At 38.9% G+C, this 24,558-nt stretch overlaps 1 long non-coding RNA gene across 1 annotated transcript in view; it reads right to left on the bottom strand.

Moving 5' to 3' along the window:
- The window catches only part of LOC137236912 (uncharacterized), a 429,807-nt gene extending 405,570 nt beyond the window's left edge, over positions 1–24,237 (bottom strand). Inside the window, exon 1 of the long non-coding RNA XR_010948705.1 lies at positions 24,209–24,237. This is a non-coding gene — a long non-coding RNA (uncharacterized lncRNA). The remainder of the gene's footprint in view (positions 1–24,208) is intronic.
- Positions 24,238–24,558: the final 321 nt, after the last annotated feature.

Here is a 24,558-nt window from a genome sequence, read left to right as displayed (position 1 = left end):
TTTGTTGCGCGTTTGGGTCTTGAAAATCCAAATTGATTTTCGAAATACAAGTTATTGATGTATTTCCTCTTTAATTTGTAAATTTTGTTTCTCTCTTTGATTAGAGATAATACTTCGTTATTCATCCACGGCTTCTTAACAACTTTATTTGTTTTTTTAATATTTTTTGTGCATTTTTCAATACTACTACATATCTGTTTATGAAATCCCGAAAAGGTAGATTGGGTTATTATATTATTTATATGTTTATTTTGTTCAAAGAGGTAGTAATCAAAAACTTTTATTTCTGTTTCCTGATTGTCAATGTTTTTTATATTGTTATTTACAGTCAAAGCTAGGAGTCTATGATCAGATATCACATTATCATCTAACGACAAAGTATATCTGTAATCAACTAAATCAGTTAGGGCATGATCAATGATGGTTTTAGAGCCGTTGCCGTTTCTTGTATACATCTCTTTATTCAGACTATTTAAAAAGAGAAACCCTTTATTTAATACCGCACTTACATAGTTACTCAATTCTCTATTTGACGCTAATAAATTCATATTAAAATCTCCATCTACGATAGATCTCTTGCATCTCAAAATATCGTTTTCGAATTTTTCCACGAAAGAACTAATATCGCAAGTGCAGAATCTATAGACACACGGGATGTGCATATTTGCTTTAATTAACTTTATGGTCAAAAAGCTACTTCCTTCATATTCTTACTCAGATACTAAAGAAGATGGAACCGTTCTGCTCTATTTGATATACGATTTGCCAAATAAGCATTATAATCTTTCAAGTTGAAATACTTATTTTCGTTTTCGTATATCCAAATTTCACTCACAGCAATTACATGAATAGTTTTGCCCTCGATTGCGTGTTGATGAATGAGCATATCAAGGTCATGTAATTTATTTCTAATACTCTGTATATTTAGATACAAAATATTGATATTATTATTGTTATTGATAAAATTTAATTTGTTTATTTCGTACTTTACATCTATTTTAAATGCTGTATTATTCACTTCATTAACAAAGTCCATGCATTTTTAGAATATAAGCTTAAATATGTATATTACGGGATTTTCGGGATTTACTACACTAGTTTTTTCATATCTTCTAATTCCTTTATTTGGATAGCAGCAGTGTCGTAGGCTTTTCTTACAAAGACTTTCGCACATAGTAAATTTTACCAAGTAGCGCAACTAACAGCTGATCGGTGAAATTCGCACATTCACACGCACAGTTCTCGACTCAGTTTCAAAAAAACTTTAGATTATTTAGCTTAAATTTTAAAGTGAGATAATCCTTACCAATTGATGTATAAATAGAATATATAAGGCGTTTATGTTGTTATTAAAAGAATCTTTTTATTTATATTAAAGTTTTTATCATTTATTTTTGAATTTTATTTTAACAATTTCATGCGGTTTTAAAGCATTTTCGTGCATATAAATACAACCATGTGCATATACGTTTTGACATTACATTTCATACACGTTCGTATTTGCCATTCTCATTGTTTCTAAATTCGTAAACACTGACTGCGGATATTCTGTGTGATTTTTCGAAAAAAATGTATTATTTTTGTGAAATTTTATACTTAATCTGTGGTATTGTGGTGGTCAAAAAGCTATTATGCAAAAATACTTAGCCTCACAACGCGACAATGTATTTCGTAATGTCGAAGTACTTATATGTATATGTATTTGATGTGGAAGCTTGCATTTGGGAACACGGTTGCCACTTCAGGCCATTCCCTTCCACCCCTATATGATCCAATGGTGCCTTTTTCTCAATTTTGGGTTTTTTCGGCACGGTTTTGGTACTTTTATTTCTTTTTCACTGAAACAAAAATTGAAAACAATGCTAAAAAATTGCCGCAAATCTATTACCCACATATAATTTTCAATTTACTCCAATGGAATTCTTACCACGAAAATTGCTCTATCAATAAAATTTAGCAGAACAATGACATTTCACTTGGGAGATAATTTAGGCGAGGCATTAAAAATGAAGTGTTGAATGTTTGGACAAACACATGATTTGATTTGATAGAAACAACGCACTTACCACAAAAATTCTTGTTTTAGTGTTTAGATATTTCGATCGATATTCAATTATTATACAGTTGAAACTTTTAAGACGCTTCATTTTTAGTCTGAGTTCAAAACTCACACTTACTGAATCTAGGCTCTGGTATGAAGTTTAAACTGTGAGTGAAAATGAAAGCATCTATAAAAATAGCATTAACACAATTGCTTAGTTTCATTTACGATTTATTGAGTTTGCCACAACCCAAATTTTTTAACCGTTCCTTACTAAAACATAACTGCGCTATACATTTTATTTCATTGCAATCAAGCAAAACTAGGTTCAAAACGTTAGATTGGTGAAAGACATAGTCTTATCCTAAAAATTTGAAAATGTGATACCTACACTTTATTTTTGTTTGTGCAGTTTGAACTAAAGCCAAGTGTCTCCTTTATTAAAATTTTATATAGGAACCCCTGAAACATCCTACAGTTTTCGCTTTTTACAGCAAATACGATACTCTAGTAACTTGCCGAATTGTTTGTATACCAATAAAATAAAACAAAAATTTGGGCCCTTTTTTTGAGGTCTGGTCCTGCAATCTGATGAGGGCACAATAGATCAACGGTCGCAGTGCAATCCCCAATAAATTTTCTATCTATCTTCATGTTATAAAAATAGTTGTATTTCATTTTTCCTCATGTGACAGGGGAACTTTTAACGTCCGTTATTTTAAAGTAACCCTTATTTGACGAATCAAAGAACGATTTCTTTCAAATCAAGTGTTTGTTAGCGTTCACCGAAAACGGTGAAAACGGCCCCTGGGATTGTTAGCTTATATAGCCAAAGAAAGTTATGCATAATCAAAGCTTAGTCAGCACAAAACGAATAGTTAGAGAAAATTTAAAATAGAATGCATATGTATAAAATGCATGCAATTTATGAAATCATTTTTATTATATAAAATTAGTTTGACATATCAGATTTGTCAATATTATTTTAGTCCTGCTACTTTTAACACATTTATAATATTTAAGAACATTTAAGAAGTAAGAAACATGATTAATGCTTACATTAATACTTACTTACTTAATTGGCGCTTAACCGTCTAAACGGTTATGGCCGTCCAACAAGGCGCGCCAGTCGCTCCTTCGCTCCGCCAACCGGGGCCAATTGGTCACACCAAGGGAGTTTAAATCGTTTTCCACCCGGTCCTTCCAACGGAGTGGGGGCCGCCCTCTACCTCTACTTCCATAGGCGGGTTCCGATAGAAACACTTTCTTGGCCGGAGCACCATCTTTCATTCGCATAACATGGCCTAGCCAGCGCAGCCGCTGCGTTTTAATTCGCTGGACTATGTTGATGTCTGCGTATAGCTCGTACAGCTCATCATTAAATCTTCTTCGGTACTCGCCAACGCGTAGAGGTCCATAAATCTTTCGAAGAACTTTTCTCTCGAACACTCCCAAAGCCGCTTCATCTGCTGTTGTCATGGTCCATGCTTCTGCCCCATATAGCAGGACGGGTACGATAAGTGACTTGTAGATTATGATTTTCGTTCGCCGAGAGAGGACTTTACTTTTCAATTGCCTACCCAGTCCAAAGTAGCATTTATTGGCAGGACTGATTCTTCGCTGGGTTTCAGTGGTGATGTTGTTGCTAGTGTTGATGCTGGTTCCCAAATAAACGAAGTCTTTTACTATTTCGAAATTAGGGCTGCCAACAGTAGCGTGGTTGCCAAGGCGCATATGCGCTGACTCTTTGCTCGATGACAGCAGGTACTTCGTTTTGTCCTCATTCACCATCAAACCCATCTTTACCGCTTCTTTTTCCAGTTTGGAGTAAGCAGAACTAACAGCGTGGGTGTTTAGGCCGATGATATCAATGTCATCAGCATATGCCAGTAATTGCACGCTTTTATAGTATATTGTTCCAGTGCGGTTAAGTTCTGCAGCTAGTATAATTTTCTCCAGCATCAAATTAAAGAAATCGCACGATAGGGGGTCACCCTGTCTGAAACCTCGTTTAGTTTCGAACGGCTCGGAGAGGTCCTTCCCAATTCTGACTGAGCTGATGGTTTTGCGGGGAAACCAAATTCAGACATAGCGGCATATAGGCAGCTCCTTTTCGTGCTGTCGAAGGCGGCTTTAAAGTCGACGAAGAGGTGATGTGTGTCGATTCTCTTTTCGCGGGTTTTTTCCAAGATTTGGCGCATTGTGAAAATCTGGTCGATGGTAGATTTACCAGGTCTGAAGCCGTACTGATAAGGTCCAATCAGTCGGTTTACGGTGGGCTTCAATCTCTCGCACAATCCACTTGAAAGGACCTTATATGCGATATTAAGAAGGCTGATTCCACGATAGTTGGTGAATTTTGCAGTATCCCCCTTCCTGTGGACTGGGCAAAGAACACTTAGATTCCAACCGTCGGGCATGCTTTCGTCCGCCCATATTTTGCTAAGAAGCTGCTGCATGCGCTTTACCAACTCCTCGCCGCCGAACTTGAATAGCTCCGCAGGCAATCCATCAGCGCCCACGGCCTTGTTGTTTTTCAATCTGGTTGTTGCTATTCTAACTTCGTCATAATCGGGCGGGGGACATATATTCCATCATGATCGATTGCGGGATCGGGTTCTTCATCTCTGCGCGGTGAATTGCTGCCTCCATTTAGGAGAGCAGAGAAGTATTCCCTCCATAATCTAAGCACTCTCTGGACATCAGTTACAAGGTCGCCGTTTTCATTCCTACATTAATACATGTTTCATTTATTTTCATTGATTGATTGATTGATTGATTTATTTAGTAATAATATGATTACTTGTAATTACATTGATATCATTTACAAAATTTGGATATGCTATTTTCTTACAAAATCTATTCATTTTCGCTTGAATGATTTAATATTTTGCTCTTGTTTGATGTCTTCGCTTAATATATTGAATATTCTAAAACCTTTATAAAATATATTATTTTGCGATGATGTTTTGCTATACTTCTGTAATCTTAAGTCTTTAACGTTTCTCAGCCCATATGGTTGCACTGCTCCAACATAGAGGACCTTCTCTGCTATGTAGTCTGGCATTTTTCCGATAGTAGTCTGGTATACAAATATAATTGTATTCAGCTCCAGTCTCTGCCGCACTCTCAACAATTTAAGTGTATCAAGCATCAGCTGTACAGATGTAAATCTACCACATTTTAATATTATTCGCATAGCTCTATTCTGTAGCTTTTGCATTCTATCAATTTGCGAGTTACTGCAGCACGAATACAGTATAGTTGAACAATACTCAAAATGTGGTTTAACTATTGTGTTATAAATTTTTATTTTATTTAGCACAGATAAGTTCTTTCTAATTCTTCTCAAGAAACGAAGTTTTTTCCCTATTTTTTTGCACGCGTTTTCCATGTGAGGAATAAGTTCGTAAAAATAAAAAGCACGTTTTTATAAAAAGCATGTGAAGCTCCATAGATAAAATGAGTAATAGATAAAATGAAAATCTCCTGCTAAAAAAGGAGCAAAACCTAACTACATTTTTTCATTTTCGTACTTAAGTACAGTCCCTTTTATGATTCAGGATTTCGGGCAAATTTTGAAAAAACACCGAACATCAATTCCTTCATTATATGACATTCGACTGCCTAGTGTCCACTGCCTTCCATTCTATTTGCAACATAAGCTCTATTTAAGCTGCCAAACTATATAGTAAACAATGCTTTCGCATCTTTGACCCAAACATATTTGTAGTTTTTTTTTGTTTGCTTCGTCTTTCACCTTTTTCATAAAATCGCTGAGCTCTTTTTCCATCAACTGATGAAAGTTGACGTTCTTTCCCTTCATATCTGCATTTGATATTATTTTGCTTACGTCTATATGCCCACCTTTTTTTCTATACTCGAAGCATTTCATTTTAAACTCGCTACTGCTCATTTTCACTATCAAAGGGTATGTTTTAAATTTCTTGTTTTCACTTTGATAAACATCTAGGATGTTATCGTCGTGAATTTTTGCATTGACTTGAGCAGCAATTTTTAAAACAACAGTTTTTAAGTCGACGTCTTTTATTTGAGGTAGATTTGTTATTATTAGGTTGTTTTTATTTCTTTCTTGCTTTATTTCTATCACATTTCTCTCTAATGTTTTCATTTTGAGTTTTGCATTTTCACCGCTTACTTTAAGCTCTTTCAATTCCTTCTTTATTTGTCTATTTTCCTCTTTTAGTCTATCAATTTCCTTCTTTAGTGCATGAAAACTGTCACTTATATGCTCTTGCGACTCTCTTATTTTTTTCATCGCTCTTTCTTGCACTTTAAATTCTTTGTTTAATTTATCAATAATTGACGAAAGGTTGGCAGAATTGGTTTCGTTGTCACTTGAATCGCTTGAGGGTAAAAGCTTTTCTTTGTTATTATGTTTCTTATTTAGTCTTGTGTTTGGCGCCATTCTTAAATCTCTTTTATAGTCTTTCGCAGTTTTAGTTTTATCAAAATTTTTATATTATTTATTAAGTTTGCGAATTAACAAATTTCAAGCACAATTAACTTTGCCGACCAAGTCACTTTATTAATTTAGTTTTATGTATTTTTCGAAGCTTTAACGACTTTTGTTCACGTGAAATAATTTTTATTTTACTGAGCTGCAATTATTGCATCCTCTCACTTATGATGACACTTGCCTTATTAGTGATTAGTTTTGGAACACTCCTATACTCTTATAGGCGTATTCCTTACACTATTTATGGAGTACTCGCGTTTTTTGAAGGGCGTGTTCCATTTTCATCATGTTGGAGTACTCTAACAATACTCCTTTGCAATGCGTTTGCGGCCCCCATCAGCCGATCATTGCTCGTTTTTTAAGGACCGTGATCACGACACGATGACGATCGAACAGAGTTGCCAAAAGTAAAATATTGCATAGAAATAACTAATAATAAAATTTGAGTATTGCACCTCTGATAAAATGCAACCGCGCACTAGGTTTATGTACACATATTATAGTATAGAGAAATATTAGTTTCTTTATTTACGCAAATGCTAAATAACATACGAATATTCGTAGTATAAAATATAAAAGTTGTATTACCCCTCTTCATTTACTTCCATTTTCTATTAAATTCACTCCGATAATTCTTTCCGACACAATTCCTCTTTAGTACTTTGGTATATGATCCTCTGTGGCTGCTCCATGGAGTACAACAATGAAAGTACTTAGGAAAGTACTCTCACGTATGTACTCTATGGAATTCTCACAAACAAAGCGAGAGTGGGATCACCTTCTCCTCTCCTAGGACATCGCAATGTTAATTGGAGCACATTTTTTGTATAAATACAGTTTAGTTTTGGCGCACTCCTATACTCCTAAAGGAGTATTCCTTACACTATTTATGGAGTACTCGCGTTTTTTGAAGGGTAGTATTACGACCGTTTTTTTACTTGGATTGTGTCTGAAACTGCTATATCAAAAAAACTGTTACGGTCTGCTGCTACGGTCTACGGCTACGATCCACTTGGGAGCGTGTTCACGCGAACACACCTAGCGATGTGGCGAAAGTTGCGATACAAGCTATCGAAAACAAGAAAAAAAGATGGAAAAATCGGCATCAAGAAAAAAAGAGGAAAAAAGAAGCGGAGGAAAAAGACACGTTTTGCGCGGAAACGAAAAAAGCTTGGTCTCTCTTCCTTTTTTGGTTAGCTGGCGAATGGACGCAAAAAAATAGGCTCCAGCCTTGAAGTGTAGTTGCTGGTTCATAGTAAGAATTAATCATTACTGCCCATCCCCAGCTATATTCAACGCATCGTAAAACGTCATCGCGTGCTGTGCACATAAATAAGGGCGTATTGGTGAAGAACCCAAAAGACAGCCACGAGTTTTCCGGCCAAGAATTTTGATATATCTACACCAAAAGCTAGCAATGCTTAATCTGAAATCGCGAATTCACAAGGAATTGTATCATTGAAAATCGTAAATGCCTTTGTACACGACGATAATAGAAATAAAGTTTTTGAAACCTTTTTAAAACTGCGTTCGCTACCAGAAAAAGCAAGTTCATTCGGGGCTACCAATTTTGCTATGTTCAAGAAGCCGGCATTGAGGGCCTAACTATTACACCATTTAATAAGTTGCTAAATGAGTGCAAGACATCTGAACCGGTACGCAAATTTGGCAATACATATGACTACTTCCTTTGTGAAGGTCGTTTGGTAGGACATGCATCCGGGTTTTGTGGCAAGGTACACCAAAACCACCAGCGCTCCACCGCGCGCACGCACTCGACGGCGCATCTCCGAGCGCGACAACCACCAGCGTGCTATCATCATCGACGGAGTCATCCGACAACCACCAACGGTACTAGAACAGCGCGCCCAAGCCAACGATAGCAACAACAATATCAACTACAACAACGGTACGATCGTGCACCTAGGTCTGATGCAGAGCCGGCCATCGCAACCAGAACCACATAAAGGGGTGAGTCCGTTCCAAAGCCCCCATGCGGAGAGCTTAAATACACTTGTATACGTATATACATAAGCGTAGGCACACAAATAAAATGAAACATTAAAAATATACACATATATATACCATAACATGAAGACATATGGTCAAGTTAGTATAGAAATACGTACATATATATTTATAGCAAACATGGTTACATTAAAGCAAACACCTACCGGGAGATGACAACCGGAAGAATTAGTATTCGTTTTCATTGCCACTTTGTAACCATGGCTGCCTATGATTCATTTATCGTTCGTTTTAATCTTATGAATTAATGATAAAATCTTTGAAGTAGTAGATCACATTAGGTCATAGTATAATACATCATGCATAGTACTTTATATTAATACATTTTGTCAACTCCATTTTGGTGAATGTAATGCAAAAAAAAAAAAAAAAAGAGCAAATGTTTACACCTTTGAATTTAGCAAGATTAATTTATATATATGTCATTAGTATCGTTAGTATTACAAGTGCATAAGCACATAGTCCCTTTTAGGGTTCGGGTTAAACATTACGTAATGACCACTATTACAAATTACTTATGTATGTACACACCTAAATGCAGGAAGTAGAATTTGGTTATATATTAAGTGGTTTTCTTTTCCTTTATTCCTATAAATCCCTTGGTATAAGTAAATCTAATTATATAATTATTTCGCCCTCTTCTACTACCTTCGATATATATATACCCCCTACCCATTTACATAACACCAATTCTAACATACACAAATTAACATATTCGTTATGATACGCGTACGGGTTGAGAGGTTATTGATCAAACTGAATTTACCAGAAATAAAACTAAAATAAATTGAACTTAAGCGCGAATAAATTAACCTAAAATAAAACCAAATAAATTAAGATATCAAAACAGATTTGGGTAAAAGAACTGATATCGGAAATCCGAACAAACCGCAAACGGGTAAGAGATTACGAAATCCCAAGTACACACTACTTACCATTCCGCCTTTTCCGTGCCCACGTCTTTTCCTATCTATTCTTAAAGACCTAGTTTATATAATCAAAAAAAAAAAAAAAAAAATTTATTAAATAATTTGTTATTTAATTCTTGCGAAGATATATATGGTAATTGTAAACCATTGTAAAATTTAAACAATCATTAATGTAATCACAACAAAACTTAACTACTCTGGAATTACCCCCTTTATTTTTGTAAGATGAATTATAAATAAATTGTATTTATGATGGGAATGCTGATGGTTCCATTCATTTAGAAGGCATAGGGTATACAGGTAAGAGGCCACCGAAAATTAGGTGCGTCGGTGGCCATGGTTTTTGAGGGTGGGCTAAGCACCGGGCGTCGCAACAACACCCGCGGCGCCCCTCTATATATTCGGCCCTTTTTGTTTATTTTCCTTTTGGTTCTTTTATTTTATTTTCATCAGTTTTTTTTGAATTTTGATTTCAGAGTAGTAACCGGTCATGTCCGGTTCGGTAATTTTTTTGCGTCAGTTTTTTTTGAATTTAGATTTTGAATACCAACGGTATGTCCGTGACATCCAGTTCGGCCGGATGTTGTTTTAGTTTGAATTTATAAGCGTTTTGAGTCGGTCTCTGCGCATCTGTCAGGGTTTTTGATTTTGACAGCTTTCAGTTTTGATAGGCATGATAGGAACTTTTTTTCTGTTTATGGCGCAGGAACAGTAAGGTTGGCAAGGACCCGCCCCAGCCGACAATGACTAGCCACTGTGCACCACAACATCATGCCGACCGCCTTCCTTACTGCTTCCATTGAAAACGCGTAACCATAACAGATGGCGCCCAACGTGATTTGGTGCCTGAGGCGCTGTCGCGCTGATCATTCCGGGGCAACTTGTGAAGTTGACCATCCCACCAGTCCGAGGTGAGCAGCCGCAGGAGCAGCCACCTGCGTTGCGGTGGGATGGTTGGACGGATCAAGTTGTCCGAAGTGATCATCGTCTCCGGTAGCTGAGGGATCCACGGGACTTCACGTCAGTCCTCCGAATTTTTGTATCCACCCAGTGAGGCAGTGCTGCACGCACTTTATTTTTTTGTAAGTGGGGTTTTTATGTTGCCGGAATGTTGTCCGTTAGTCGGCCTAGGTATATATATGTCCGCTAACTGGGTTTTGAATTTTTTTTCTTTTAAAGTTAATAGTTTTTTTTTTATTTTTTTTCTATGCCGAATTTGTGTTGTTAGAGTGAGTGTGTGTGTGAATTGCAAGGACCCCAGCTCATCCCACGTCTCAGGTGGCAACCCATAGTGACACCTGGATTGTGACGGGGTGAGCTGGGATTCAGAGTGACACCCCTTCCTGTCCCACCAGACTGGGGAGCGGTTCCGAAACCGCTCCACCCATTGCGGCGGAGGCAGGAGGTGTGTCCAGCGAGAATGGACGGGAGGCCTCAACACCCCCAACCAGTCCCAGGGGCAAGCCCCTGGAGACTGCCCCTGCGTTGCGGCTGGGCGTGCTGAGACCAACCCGTGTGTGCCCTAGTGGCCCCAACCAGTCTCGGAGGGGGGCCTTAAGACCCCCTCGCACTGCGGTTGGGAGCACTAGGGACAAGTATGAATGAGTTTATGTAATCTTTTTTTTTCTCGCCGGTAGCCGAGTGCCTTCGGGAAGGGGATGTCAGCATTCCCATTGATTTCACGATATATCTAAATTGCTTAATCGCTTTTCTTTTCCAGCTTGTGGAAGTCCTTTTTTTGCATATAAATTTATATACATAAACCCTTTTTTTTGAATCCCTAACTGCCTTAAGCGGCAAAAGTTTTTTTTTATCAAAACTATCACATTTTTTTTACGAACTATGTCACGCGAGCAGTCGTACGGCCAACCGGGCCGAACTACTCCGCTTGGGAGTGCGGGAAGCTTCCGGGGGAACCAGAACCGGGGCGGTAGTAATAGGGAGGCTTTCCCCAAGGCAAAGCGTCCCTTGGTGGTGCACACCCCAGTAGGTGAACAATACGGAGATCCCGTGGGACCGAATATGGGCTCGGACCTGAATGACCCTCGCGATAAACTGGACAGACCTGAAAACACCAATAATTCGAATGCGCCCCTATTAAACGCGCATGATATTTCGGGGCTAATGACCAATGTGTCGACTTATGCACCGGATGGAGCTGGTGCCTTACCATTACACCAAGGAATTGGAAATTTTGGGGACGCTACAAGTGATCGGGCGAATACCCTAGGAATGCAAGGAGAAGCCACTCGTGGAGGCTCGTGGGTGGACGTGCTACATCAGCTTTCCAGGCTTCGCAGGAGGAAATGCGGAGAGAGATGGGGTCAATTCGAAGCAATATGGACCAGCTCTACGCCGCTCTCGAATCCGCGCAGCCATCAAACCAGCAACACAGGAACGCAAGTAGGATGGACCGTAACCCATTTCCAACGGGAGTACCACCAATGTACCCGACTCCAAGTAGCATAGCAGTAAAACCGCAGGAATGGAAAATCTCATTTGACGGCACTGGGAGCGTAACCGATTTTCTTTTCAAACTGAACACCTTGTGTGAGCGCACACAATGCCCTGGCGAACAAATAATGGCTAGTTTCCACCTGTTTCTGTCCGGGCGGGCCGAAGAATGGTACTGGCTTTTCACTAAACAAAACCCAAACGCGACCTATGCCTTTTTGTGCTACTCATTGAAAAGAGAGTTTGGCACTTTGAAAACTGACCACGAGATCATGATGGAGATATCCATGCGGAAGCAAAAAGCAAGTGAGTGTTATGACGTGTTTCACACGGACATAATCTCCTTGAACGCGCGCTTAAGAGAGCCAATGTCGGAGCTTTTACTGATTGACATAATAAAAAGGAACGTCAACAGCAGCCTTAAGCTAATGCTTTTTAATGCGGACGTAAGGACCCTTCATGATCTACGCGATGTAGCACGCAGAGGTGAACAAGTGCTGAAAGAAAGCAAGCTGCTGGGAGCCATTTACCCAGGACGGCATGAAAGCGAAGCACGCGTGACAACCCCGGACATGAGGATGGAAAGCGAAGACGGCGAGATGGATCCGCAGATAGAGGCGCTGGAATATCGACGCAGCAGGCGACCGGACTATTCCGGAATCCAATGCTGGAATTGCCAGGGAATGGGGCACTCCTATATATATTGTGAGGAACCCATAAAAAATCCTTTTTGTTTTAAATGTGGGTATAAGGGTGTATCTACTCCTAAATGCCTAGGGACCATCGCAGGCAGGGAAACCAGTACCCGAGCGAGAAGGCGGGGAACCTCGTTCGGCTTCATAGCTCCCACAACAGCCAGTGCTCGTGGCGTCGTCCCTTGCGCTGAACCAGAGGGTGAATCTCTCTGGAGGTTATACGCTTCCGAGGTGCAGTAGTACCCTGGCAGAAGAGCCCTCAAAAGTGATAATAACTTACCCTGACAGTACGGACAATTCGAATAGTTCTGAATCCGAGAGTCAAACGTCCTCATCCGCGATGAGCGAGCCGATTAGAATTCTGCGACGCCAGCATAGGGTTGTCGCTTGCCAAACGCAACTTTCACCAAACCTAGAAGAAAGGGAACACAGGTATAAACAAATAAGACATACCATTTTTGAACAATATCCGGTATCGCACAATATTTTGAAGTGTAGGAAGAGATACCACAGGAGAGTACAGGAGCGTAGACTGCTGCAAGCCACCACGTTAATGCTCACCGAGGATGAAAGGCCTTTAGTAAAGGCTAAAATTAAAGATAGTTTTCTTGTAGGGTTGTTGGACTCGGGAGCCAACGTCTCCATCTTAGGGAAAAATGGATTAGAATTTCTAGAGGATAACGGCTTCGAATATTAACCCTTACACCCGTTCGTATATACCGCGGGCGGCAACAAGCAAAAAATGTTAGGCTCAGTATCCCTACCAGTCACCTTCAAAAATATCACAAAGGTTATTCGTTTTTACCTTGTTCCCTCATTGCTCCAAGAAGCGTACTTCGGGGTAGATTTTTGGAGAGCATTAGCGTTAGCTCCCGAAATATTCCCAAGCGTAGAGTGCATAGATATTAGACTTGAAAAGGAAGAGGAACTTAACCTCCATGAATTGTCACCAGAACGAAAATTAGAATTGCAAAAGGTCATCGAGACGTTTCCTTCGTACGAGAAGTTAGGCCTAGGGCAAACTAAATTAGTGGAGTATCACATCGACCCGGTGATGCCGTTCCCATAAAAACCAAACATTTCCCTCTTTCGCCACCAAGGCAAGCCGAAGCTTTTAGAGAACTAGACAGGTTACTCGAATTAGGAGTTATAGAAGAATCAAACTCCCCGTGGTGTAGTCCTGTAGTACTGGTCCGGAAACCAGGTAAAGTTAGGCTGTGCATAGATTCCAGGAAGGTCAACGCGGTGACTAAGAAAGAGTCGTACCCCCTGCCTCATATCAACGGCTTATTGAGCAAACTCAAGGACATGCATTTTATTAGTGGCATTGATCTGAAAGACGCGTTCTTCCAGATCAAACTGACAGAGTCCTCCAAGGAAAAAACAGCATTCGCAGTTCCGGGGAGGCCTCTGTACCACTTCAAGGTGATGCCATTTGGTCTGTGCAATGGACCGCAGACTATGAGTAGGCTGATGGACAAGGCAATCCCTTCGCGTCTGCGAGAGAACGTCTTTGTCTACCTGGACGATCTGATGGTATGTAGCACTAATTTTGAGGATCACCTGAAATTGCTAGCGGAAGTGGCCCAATGTTTGAGAGACGCAGGGCTGACAATAAACGTGGAAAAAAGTAAATTTTGTCAGAAGGAGATACGCTACTTAGGATACTTGATAGGCAGCGGGTGTTTGAAAGTGGATCCGGGAAAAATAGAAGCTATGCAAAACTTCCCGATCCCTAAATCCCCTCGGCAAGTGCGTAGGTTTGTGGGCATGGCGAATTGGTACCAAGCGTTTATTACCAATTTTGCTGACTTGGCAGGTCCCTTGACCGACTGTCTCCGCAAGTCAGCAGGCCCGTTCAAGCTTACCCCTGAAGCTATAGAGGCATTCGAAAAACTAAAAGTAGCCCTGAGTTCGGCGCCTGTCTTGGCCCAACCAGACTTTTCCAAAGAATTCGTAATACAATGCGACGCTTACAAAATAGGTGTTGGCGGAGTGTTGTTCCAGGTCGATGATGAGGGCGCTGAGCATCCAATCGCATTCGTGTCGAAAAAGCTGAATAATGCTCAACGCAATTATACAGTAACCGAGCTGGAATGTCTTGCAGCCATAATCAGCGTGAAGCGTTTCCGACCCTATGTTGAAGGATTACCTTTTCGGATTATTACGGACCACTCCAGTCTCAAGTGGTCGATGACACAGAAAGACTTGAGCGGGAGGTTGGCGAGATGGTCACTCTTACTGCAAAGATACGACTTTAGAATGGAACATCGTAAGGGCACCCTGAATGTAGTACCAGACGCGCTGTCGCGTTTTGATGCCGATGAGTTGTCTTTCACTACCACACCCGGAGAAATAGATTTAGTCTCTCCCGAATTTAGCAGCAACCAATACTTAGACTTAATTCGGACCGTCACCGAAAACGAGGAATCACTTCCGGATTTACGAGTGGTGGGCGGTGTAATTTTCAAAAGAGTTAAGTTTCGTAAGGGGATGGAAGGGGAAGAAGACTCGCTGTAGCGTTTATGGTTGCCAAAAGGGTTGACTGAGGAAGCAGTGAGATTAGCACATGACGCTAACCGGAGTTACCATGGCGGATGGTAGAAAACCTTAGAACGTGTTAGGCAGAAGTACTTCTGGCCGTAGCAGGCTAAGGACGTCAGGGACTACGTCCAGCGTTGTGACACCTGCAAAACGGTAAAACCCACCAATCAGCAGTCGAGACCACCGATAGGGAGTACCTTTGAATCCGAAAGGCCATTTCAGCGGTTATATTGCGACTTTCTAGGGCCGTATCCGAGATCTAAGCGGCGAAATCAATTTCTTTTCATAGTACTAGACCATTTTTCAAAATACGTTTGGCTAAAGCCCATGCAAAGAGCCACCACTGTTAACGTTATAAATTACTTCGCCTCCGAAATTTTTCCGGCTGTAGGGGTTCCTGAATTTATCCATAGTGACAATGGTAAACAGTTTATCTCGAAGGAAACGAACCAATTTTTAGTAAATTACGGGGTGACGCACGTGAGGATGGGGCTATATTCTCCCCAAGCGAACGCATCCGAATGCGTCAATAGAGAAATTGTTTCGAAGATTAGGATTTTCCTGAAAGATAAACCTGACCATACCGATTGGGATAAGCATATACCCGAGATTTTATCAGTTTTGAGAAGTGATTTTCATACGGCGATTCAGTGTTCTCCATACTTTGCATTATATGGCCAAAATATGGTCCAACATGCCGCAACGTATTAAATTTTAGCGAAGCTCGGCAGCCTTCGGGAAGACCAAGTCACGATAGTAAGCAGAACTGACAAGTTGACTAATATTCGTGAGCAAATCCGTAAAAATTTAGATCAGGCTAAGGATAAAGGAGTAACCACCTATAACAAGCGCTCTAGACAAGTCAACTACAAGGAAGGTCAGGAAGTTTTCCGAAGAAACTTTGCCTTAAGTAACTTTAAACAGGGTATTAACGCCAAATTCCTGCCGAAATACCTTAAGTGTTGTGTGCTTCGAAAAATAGGCAATGCATTGTATGATCTTGAGGACCTAAACGGGAAATTGATAGGTCAATTTCACGCGTCGGACATTCGCCCGCAATGAACTAGAAAACGTTTCCTTGCCAAATTACAATTTGACTTTTTTTTTATATACCTACCAATTGGACTTTTTTTTTGTCTGGGCGTTTTGGCGGTCGGGGACATCTCGCCCAGTATTCTCCCCGAGCACTGACCTCATAGGATGTTCACGCGCGTACTCACCGAGGACCGTGAACACCCTGGCAGTCCCCACTTAGGTCGGACTAGCCTTTCGGAGTTTTGACGAGTTCTCCAGATCAAAATGTCTACACCTTTTTTTGATTTTGCATTCCTGTGGGAGCGATACCCACTAGAAATCATCTTTCGGTGTTTTGACGAGTTCTCCATAACAAATGTCTAATTGCCGCAAGGCCCTTTTAACTAGGAAACAGAAATTATTCCCAACTTGACTTAATTTTTTTTGATAGACCTATGTTGCCCGGCTAGCTTCGTAGTAGGGCTTTGAGACTCTTATCTCAGGGGTGAGTCGTGCCCCACGTTGCTTGTCGTCGAAGATTCCTGGCAGTGGCTTCCCACAGATGATCCGGTTTCCTGTTCGCTTCATCGTCAGGTCTTCAAAGCGAAGCAGGTTTGTTACGGTCTGCTGCTACGGTCTACGGCTACGATCCACTTGGGAGCGTGTTCACGCGAACACACCTAGCGATGTGGCGAAAGTTGCGATACAAGGTATCGAAAACAAGAAAAAAAGATGGAAAAATCGGCATCAAGAAAAAAAGAGGAAAAAAGAAGCGGAGGAAAAAGACACGTTTTGCGCGGAAACGGAAAAAGCTTGGTCTCTCTTCCTTTTTTGGTTAGATGGCGAATGGACGCAAAAAAATAGGCTCCAGCCTTGAAGTGTAGTTGCTGGTTCATAGTAAGAATTAATCAAGACTGCCCATCCCCAGCTATATTCAACGCATCGTAAAACGTCATCGCGTGCTGTGCACATAAATAAGGTCGTATTGGTGAAGAACCCAAAAGACAGCCACGAGTTTTCCGGCCAAGAATTTTGATATATCTACACCAAAAGCTAGCAATGTTTAATCTGAAATCGCGAATTCACAAGGAATTGTATCATTGAAAATCGTAAATGCCTTTGTACACAACGATAATAGAAATAAAGTTTTTGAAACCTTTTCAAAACTGCGTTCGCTACCAGAAAAAGCAAGTTCATTCGGGGCTACCAATTTTGCTATGTTCAAGAAGCCGGCATTGAGGGCCTAACTATTACACCATTTAATAAGTTGCTAAATGAACCGGTACGCAATTTTGGCAATACATATGACTACTTCCTTTGTGAAGGTCGTTTGGTAGGACATGCATCCGGGTTTTGTGGCAAGGTGCACCAAAACCACCAGCGCGCCACCGCGCGCACGCACTCGACGGCGCATCTCCGAGCGCGACAACCACCAGCGTGCTATCATCATCGACGGAGTCATCCGAAAACCACCAACGGTACTAGAACAGCGCGCCCAAGCCAACGACAGCAACAACAATACCAACTACAACAACGGTACGATCGTGCACCTAGGTCTGATGCAGAGCCGGCCATTGCAACCAGAACCACATAAAGGGGTGAGTCCGTTCCAAAGCCCCCATGCGGAGAGCTTAAATACACTTGTATACGTATATACATAAGCGTAGGCACACAAAGAAAATGAAACATTAAAAATATACACATATATATACCATAACATGAAGACATATGGTCAAGTACTTGTATTAATAATAGTCATATGCATATATAGGCATATACCCACTTAGAGTTGCGTATTGAATGCAACCACCTGTAAATATATACTTGGGTGCTAATAGCGAATACGGGTATATGTATATATAAGCATATGCCTACTTAGAGTCGCACATATGTATGCAACCCCCTTTTAAATACCTGCTTAAGTGCTGATATCGCCTGTGGTAAATTACCTGTAAGCAGAGGCATACATAAAATTACGCATAGGCATACGTTAGTATAGAAATACATACATATATATTTATAGCAAACATGGTTACATACAAGCAAACACCTACCGGGAGATGACAACCGGAAGAATTAGTATTCGTTTTGATTGCCACTTTGTAACCATGGCTGCCTATGATTCATTTATCGTTCCATTTAATCTTATGAATTAATGATAAAATCTTTGAAGTAGTAGATCACATTAGGTCATAGTATAATACATCATGCATAGTACTTTATATTAATACATTTTGTCAACAACCATTTTGGTGAATGTAATTCAAAAAAAAAAAAAAAAGAGCAAATGTTTACACCTTTGAATTTAGCAAGATTAATTTATATATATGTCATTAGTATCGTTAGTATTACAAGTGCATAAGCACATAGTCCCTTTTAGGGTTCGGGTTAAACATTACGTAATGACCACTATTACAAATCACTTATATACGTACACACCTAAATGCAGGAAGTAGAATTTGGTTATATATTAAGTGGTTTTCTTTTCCTTTATTCCTATAAATCCCTTGGTATAAGTAAATCTAATTATATAATTATTTCGCCCTCTTCTACTACCTTCGATATATATATACCCCCTACCCATTTACATAACACCAATTCTAACATACACAAATTAACATATTCGTTATGATACGCGTACGGGTTGAGAGGTTATTGATTAAACTGAATTTACCAGAAATAAAACTAAAATAAATTGAACTTAAGCGCGAATAAATTAATCTAAAATAAAACCAAATAAATTAAGATAACAAAACAGATTTGGGTAAAGAAATCCGGGTTGGGAAATCCGAACAAACCGCAAACGGGTAAGGGATTACGAAATCCCAAGTACACACTACTTACCATTCCGCCTTTTCCATGCCCACGTCTTTTCCTATCTATTCTTAAAAATTTCTAGTTTATATAATCAAAAAAAAAAATAATTAATTAAATAATTTGTTATTTAATTCTTGCGAAGATATATATGGTAATTGTAAACCATTTTAAAATTTAAACAATCGTTAATGTAATCACAACAAAACTTAACTACTCTGGAATTACCCCCTTTATTTTTGTAAGATGAATTATAAATAAATTGTATTTATGATGGGAATGCTGATGGTTCCATTCATTTAGAAGGCATAGGGTATACAGGTAAGGGGCCACCGAAAATTAGGTGCGTCGGTGGCCATGGTTTTTGAGGGTGGGCTAAGCACCGGGCGTCGCAACAACTTCTATATATTCGGCCCTTTTTGTTTATTTTCCTTTTGGTTCTTTTATTTTATTTTCATCAGTTTTTTTTTGAATTTTGATTTCAGAGTCGTAACCGGTCATGTCCGGCTCGGTAATTTTTTTTGCGTCAGTTTTTTTTTTTGAATTTAGATTTTGAATGCCAACGGTCTGTCCGTGACATCCGGTTCGGCCGGATGTTGTTTTAGTTTGAATTTATAAGCGTTTTGAGTCGGTCTCTGCGCTTCTGTCAGGGTTTTTGATTTGGACAGCTTTCAGTTTTGATAGGCATGATAGGAACTTTTTTTCTGTTTATGGCGCAGGAACATTAAGGTTGGCAAGGACCCGCCCCAGCCGACAATGACTAGCCACTGTGCACCACAACATCATGCCGACCGCCTTCCTTACTGCTTCCATTGAAAATGCGTAACCATAACAAAACATTTCTTTAATTCAAATCCATTAACATTTCTTTTATTCAACATTTTTATAATATATTAGATTATTCATAATAGTTGTAAATTATTAACTAAAGGTCATAAGGAAGGAATAGTTTTTCAGTCTTGTTGGTGACCCATAAATACACATTTTATTGTGTGCGATTGTATACATAAAAAGTTAAGGGAAACTTAAATTAATTAATTAATGATATAGAAAACAAAAGGGAAGATCTAACAGAACTATTGGTTGCAAGCAGTAAACCATCAAATCGCGACTAGGCAATTCACAATTTGAGTAAGTTGACTTATAATTCTAAAATTTTAATGCAATCAGCCCAATTCTAAACGAAAATTCCGTGCGAGTTTTTTCCCTTCTCCCATTCCTCGTATTCTAAATAAAAATTCCTTGTGAGTTTTTTCACTTCTCCCTTTCCTCATATTCTGAACAACGTTCGAAAAAGCGGAAACCGGTTATGGGAGAAAAGTAGGTATTATGAATGTGAGGAAGAGGGAGATTTTTCTGCTATTTCATAGGAGTTTTTTCACTAGTTAAATTAAAGGGAATGCATCAAAATAGTTAAAGGAAATTGGTTATTTTAAGAAAGAATACTTATTTGTACAAATTTGTGCTAAAATATGTATTTACATTCTACCACAATATTCTCACTGTTAGTACAACAACAACAACAACCACAATATTCTTTATTTTAAGTCGAAAAGTATATCATAAGCAACGGAAGAGATCTTCGCATATTTGATGCAGCCATCCAGAAATTGGGTAAGGATTTTTTAAGAAGGCTTAAATAGAATTTGGCAAATGGCGAAAGGGGAACTCAACTCGACTTGGCCGCCAGAAAATTGCTTTGCAGAATGAATGCAGGCCACTCCGGCGGTTTGTGTTATCCCGCCGGTCTTTTTCTTATGCTCCTCTGTTGACGTTGCTGTGGCACCAATTCATTACTCATTTGAGTGAATACCACATGAAATGCAATAATGTGCATTGTTTATACCTTATTTCTTAATTTCAAACAAATTGGCAACAATAATTAAACTTTAAAATTTTTTAAACAAAATAAGAAATGCGCAACGAAATTTCAATTGACAAAACAGCTGACTTCGAAAATTCGAAATTCCTATTCCCCAATTATTCTTCTCCCTAGGAGAAAATAATTGGAGGAATTTTTCCGCGGGAATAAAAAAATCCGCGAGAACAAAATTCCGCGAGAATATTTAGAATGGGTCTGTATACCTTTTTTATTTTAGTTCAGAAAGCTGCAATTGAGGTTCGAAAGTTACAATTGAAGTTCAAAACTTTCAATTCAAGTTCAGAATATTAAAATCAGAGTAACTTTGTGTTCAATGTTGATTTATACCACAAAAATATCAAAATTCTTAACAAAACCAGGCTAAACGATAACGTTAACTACCAAAAAAACATAAGTTATTTCACGATGCTTTCATAGATCGATTTACACTTAAGTACCGATTTAAATTTTTTTTAAGTTTTGACATTTTTTAGTTTAGAATGCGATATATACATTCAGTGGAATAATTTTACATTGAGGGTACTTTATGCAATTTTCTTTTTTTTTTTGTGATTTTGCAATAATAAACGTAGGTATTCATAGTAATATTTTGTTTTAAATTGTATGATTACAATATTTATAAGGATCATTTAGTTGATGGTATTGGTACTGTCAGTTAAATTCATCAGCAAATATTTATATTCAAAATATTTTTTTGGTTATACATCTAGTTTATAAGGTTTGGTTAAAAATTATTGACAAATTCGTTGCAATTGAATTGCTTTAAAAATCGTTGCAAACTTATTGCGATTGTTGAATATTTTTTAATTAGATCATAAAAAGCCTAGAATAGGAAAGTAGGAAAAAGCTTAGAATTATTAGATTCTTAGATACTTTTTAATCAAGATTATTTCAGTGTGTGTTGTTCGTTTGTTGTAAAAATTCGTTGCATATTAATTTTAAGATCAAGAATACTCAAAGGTGTCGTGGAATCGTCCTTTTGGTCAATCGCGCGCCGCAATATCCATTGGTGGGAATTGACATTCATTATAAAGTAGCGAAGGCACGGTCCTGCGCAAACACATCGCCAACCTGTGTTGGCAAAAGATATGCCGAACTGTAACGGAAGAAACATTTTATAAAATTTAATAAAATCAAAAATGATAGTTGTGCTAAAAAGGGGTAAAGTATTGTATGTTAAAATATAGCAAAGTCTCAACGGCTTTGTCCTGGCGAAAATAGAGTTTGAATAGTTCTCATTCTTCATTCTCAGAAACATTTACGAAGGTACCTCGTAAGATATTAAAAATCTTCAACGCTTTTTTTGCAATAACTCCAAAAAAACTCATATTTATACCGGTGTCCTATCCCTACTTCCGTTTAACTTCTACATATCAATAGCTATCTTCACCACCAGAAGGAGACACAATTATTTCCTACGCCTGTACTATTGTTTCCTACATCGATGAGCTTTGTAATAAAATAAACAGCTATCTCCCTGATCTCCCCGATTTTGTCGCCACGCAAAACCTGACATTGTCACCGACCAAATCATCGGCGACCTTATTTACAAGATGGACGCGCCAAATGTCGGCCATATGGCATTGCGCTACCGACTGTCTTGCACCCTAAAATCTAGGGTGTGACGTTCGATCAGGGTGTACATTTTGGTGAGCATGCAGCCGCAATTGTATTTTTATTTCTTTCTTTTTACATGTGGCTATCCTGCGTACAGATAATCAGCCCAATTCTAAACCAAAATTCCATGCGAGTTTTTTCCCTTCTCCCATTCCTCGTATTCTAAATAAAAATTCCTTGTGAGTTTTTTCACTTCTCCCTTTCCTCCTATTCTGAACAATGTTCGAAAAAGCGGAAACCGGTTATGGGAGAAAAGTAGGTATTATGAATGTGAGGGAGAGGGAGATTTCTCTGCCATTTCGTAGGAGTTTTTCACTTGGTTAAATTAAAGGGAATGCATCAAAATAGTTAAAGGAAATTGGTTCTTTTAAGAAAGAACACTTATTTGTATAAATTTGTGCTGAAATATGTATTTACATTCTACCACAATATTCTCACTGTTAATACAACAACAACTACAACCACAATATTCTTTATTTTAAGTCGAAAAGTATATCATAAACAACGGTAGAGCTCTTGGTATACATATTTGATGCAGCCATCCAGAAATTGCGCAAGGATTTTTTAGTAAGGCTTAAAAAGATTTTGGCATATGACGAAGGACGAATTCAACTCAACTTGGCCGCCAGAAAATTGCTTTGCTGAATGAAAGCAGGCAACTCCGGCAGATTTGTGTTATGCGACCGTCTTCTTCTTATGTTCAGCTGTTGATGTTGCTGTGGCACCAATTCATTACTTATTTCAGTGAATACCACATGAAATGCGATAAATATTGTGCATTGTTTATATTTTATTTTTTAATTTCCAACAAATTTCCAACAATAATTAAACTTTTCAATATTTTAAACAAAATAAGAAATGTGCAACGAAATTTCAATTGACAAAACAGCTGACTTCGAAAATTCGAAAATCCTATTCCCCAATTATTGTTCTCCCTAGGAGAACAGAATTGGAGGAATTTTTCCGCGGGAATAAAAAAATCCGCGAGAACAAAATTCCGCGAGAATATTTAGAATTGGTCTGAATTTGATTACAGTCCGTGGAAAGAATATCCCACCACCTTTTACTTCACTTTTACAACAACAACACCCTCCCCAAACGTTTTGGGGAGTGTTGTAGATGGTAAAAGTCTAGTTGGTACGTTTTGGTAACAATGCACCATTAAGGTACTAGCCCGACCATCCCGGAAACGATTAGTATGATCATATTAAATCTTTTAAGCCATCCCGCCCCCATCCCCTAGTTCCACGAGGAACTTGGGGTCGCCAGATCCTCGCCTCCTAAATACGCGTGTGATACATTTATATTTGTAACAGGATTTCTCTCGCGTAGTTGAGGTTGACAATTGGGTTGCGGAAGTTCTGAACCTATAAAGATTTGTCGCTTATCAACCCTTGAGTCCCTCGTTTTCTTTGGTGTACAAACATGTTTTGATTGTTTTGTGGCAGAGCTGAGCTACATTACACTGACCGAGTCCACGGCGACGTTACTGATCAGTTTAACGTCTTACACGTAGTTGGCATAGAAACGGCATATACGATCAGAAGGCACTCGAAGACGATGCCCCAAAACTAACAACCAAAAGCAATAATTATCATTTCACGGACACAAATTTTATAGTCTTTTCTTCCCGAGTTGGACAAAATCTTTTCATAATATTACTTAACAATTTAAGATTAGAAATTTTTTTCAATTTGTATTTTGACTTACCAGCAACAACAGAATCATGTTTAATTGTACGCCGCACAATCATTATAGCACTTTGTAACGAAGCTCAGTTTCTTCCAAAAATTGTTCGGCACCACCACGTAAAATCAATGTACATGTTCTAGCACTAACGCAATCTTTAAATAATTATAAACTATGACAATAAAATCAATATCAAACCCACAATCAAACCTTGGAAACTGTTGAAACGTTCACCACCAACTTGACGTTCTTTAAAGTAATCACATTGACCCAAAACACTTGAATTAATATCATTAGCTGTAGTCATAACAGCACCCCCACAAGCTTTTATTGTACGTTTCAAATCTTCTTCTGGTACACGAACAGCAAAG

This window comes from Eurosta solidaginis, chromosome 1, assembly GCF_040869045.1.
Source record: "Eurosta solidaginis isolate ZX-2024a chromosome 1, ASM4086904v1, whole genome shotgun sequence".
Lineage (NCBI taxonomy): Eukaryota > Metazoa > Arthropoda > Insecta > Diptera > Tephritidae > Eurosta > Eurosta solidaginis.
The sequence above is the reverse complement of the archived record's forward strand: the minus strand, read 5'-3'. Positions and strand labels throughout refer to the sequence as shown.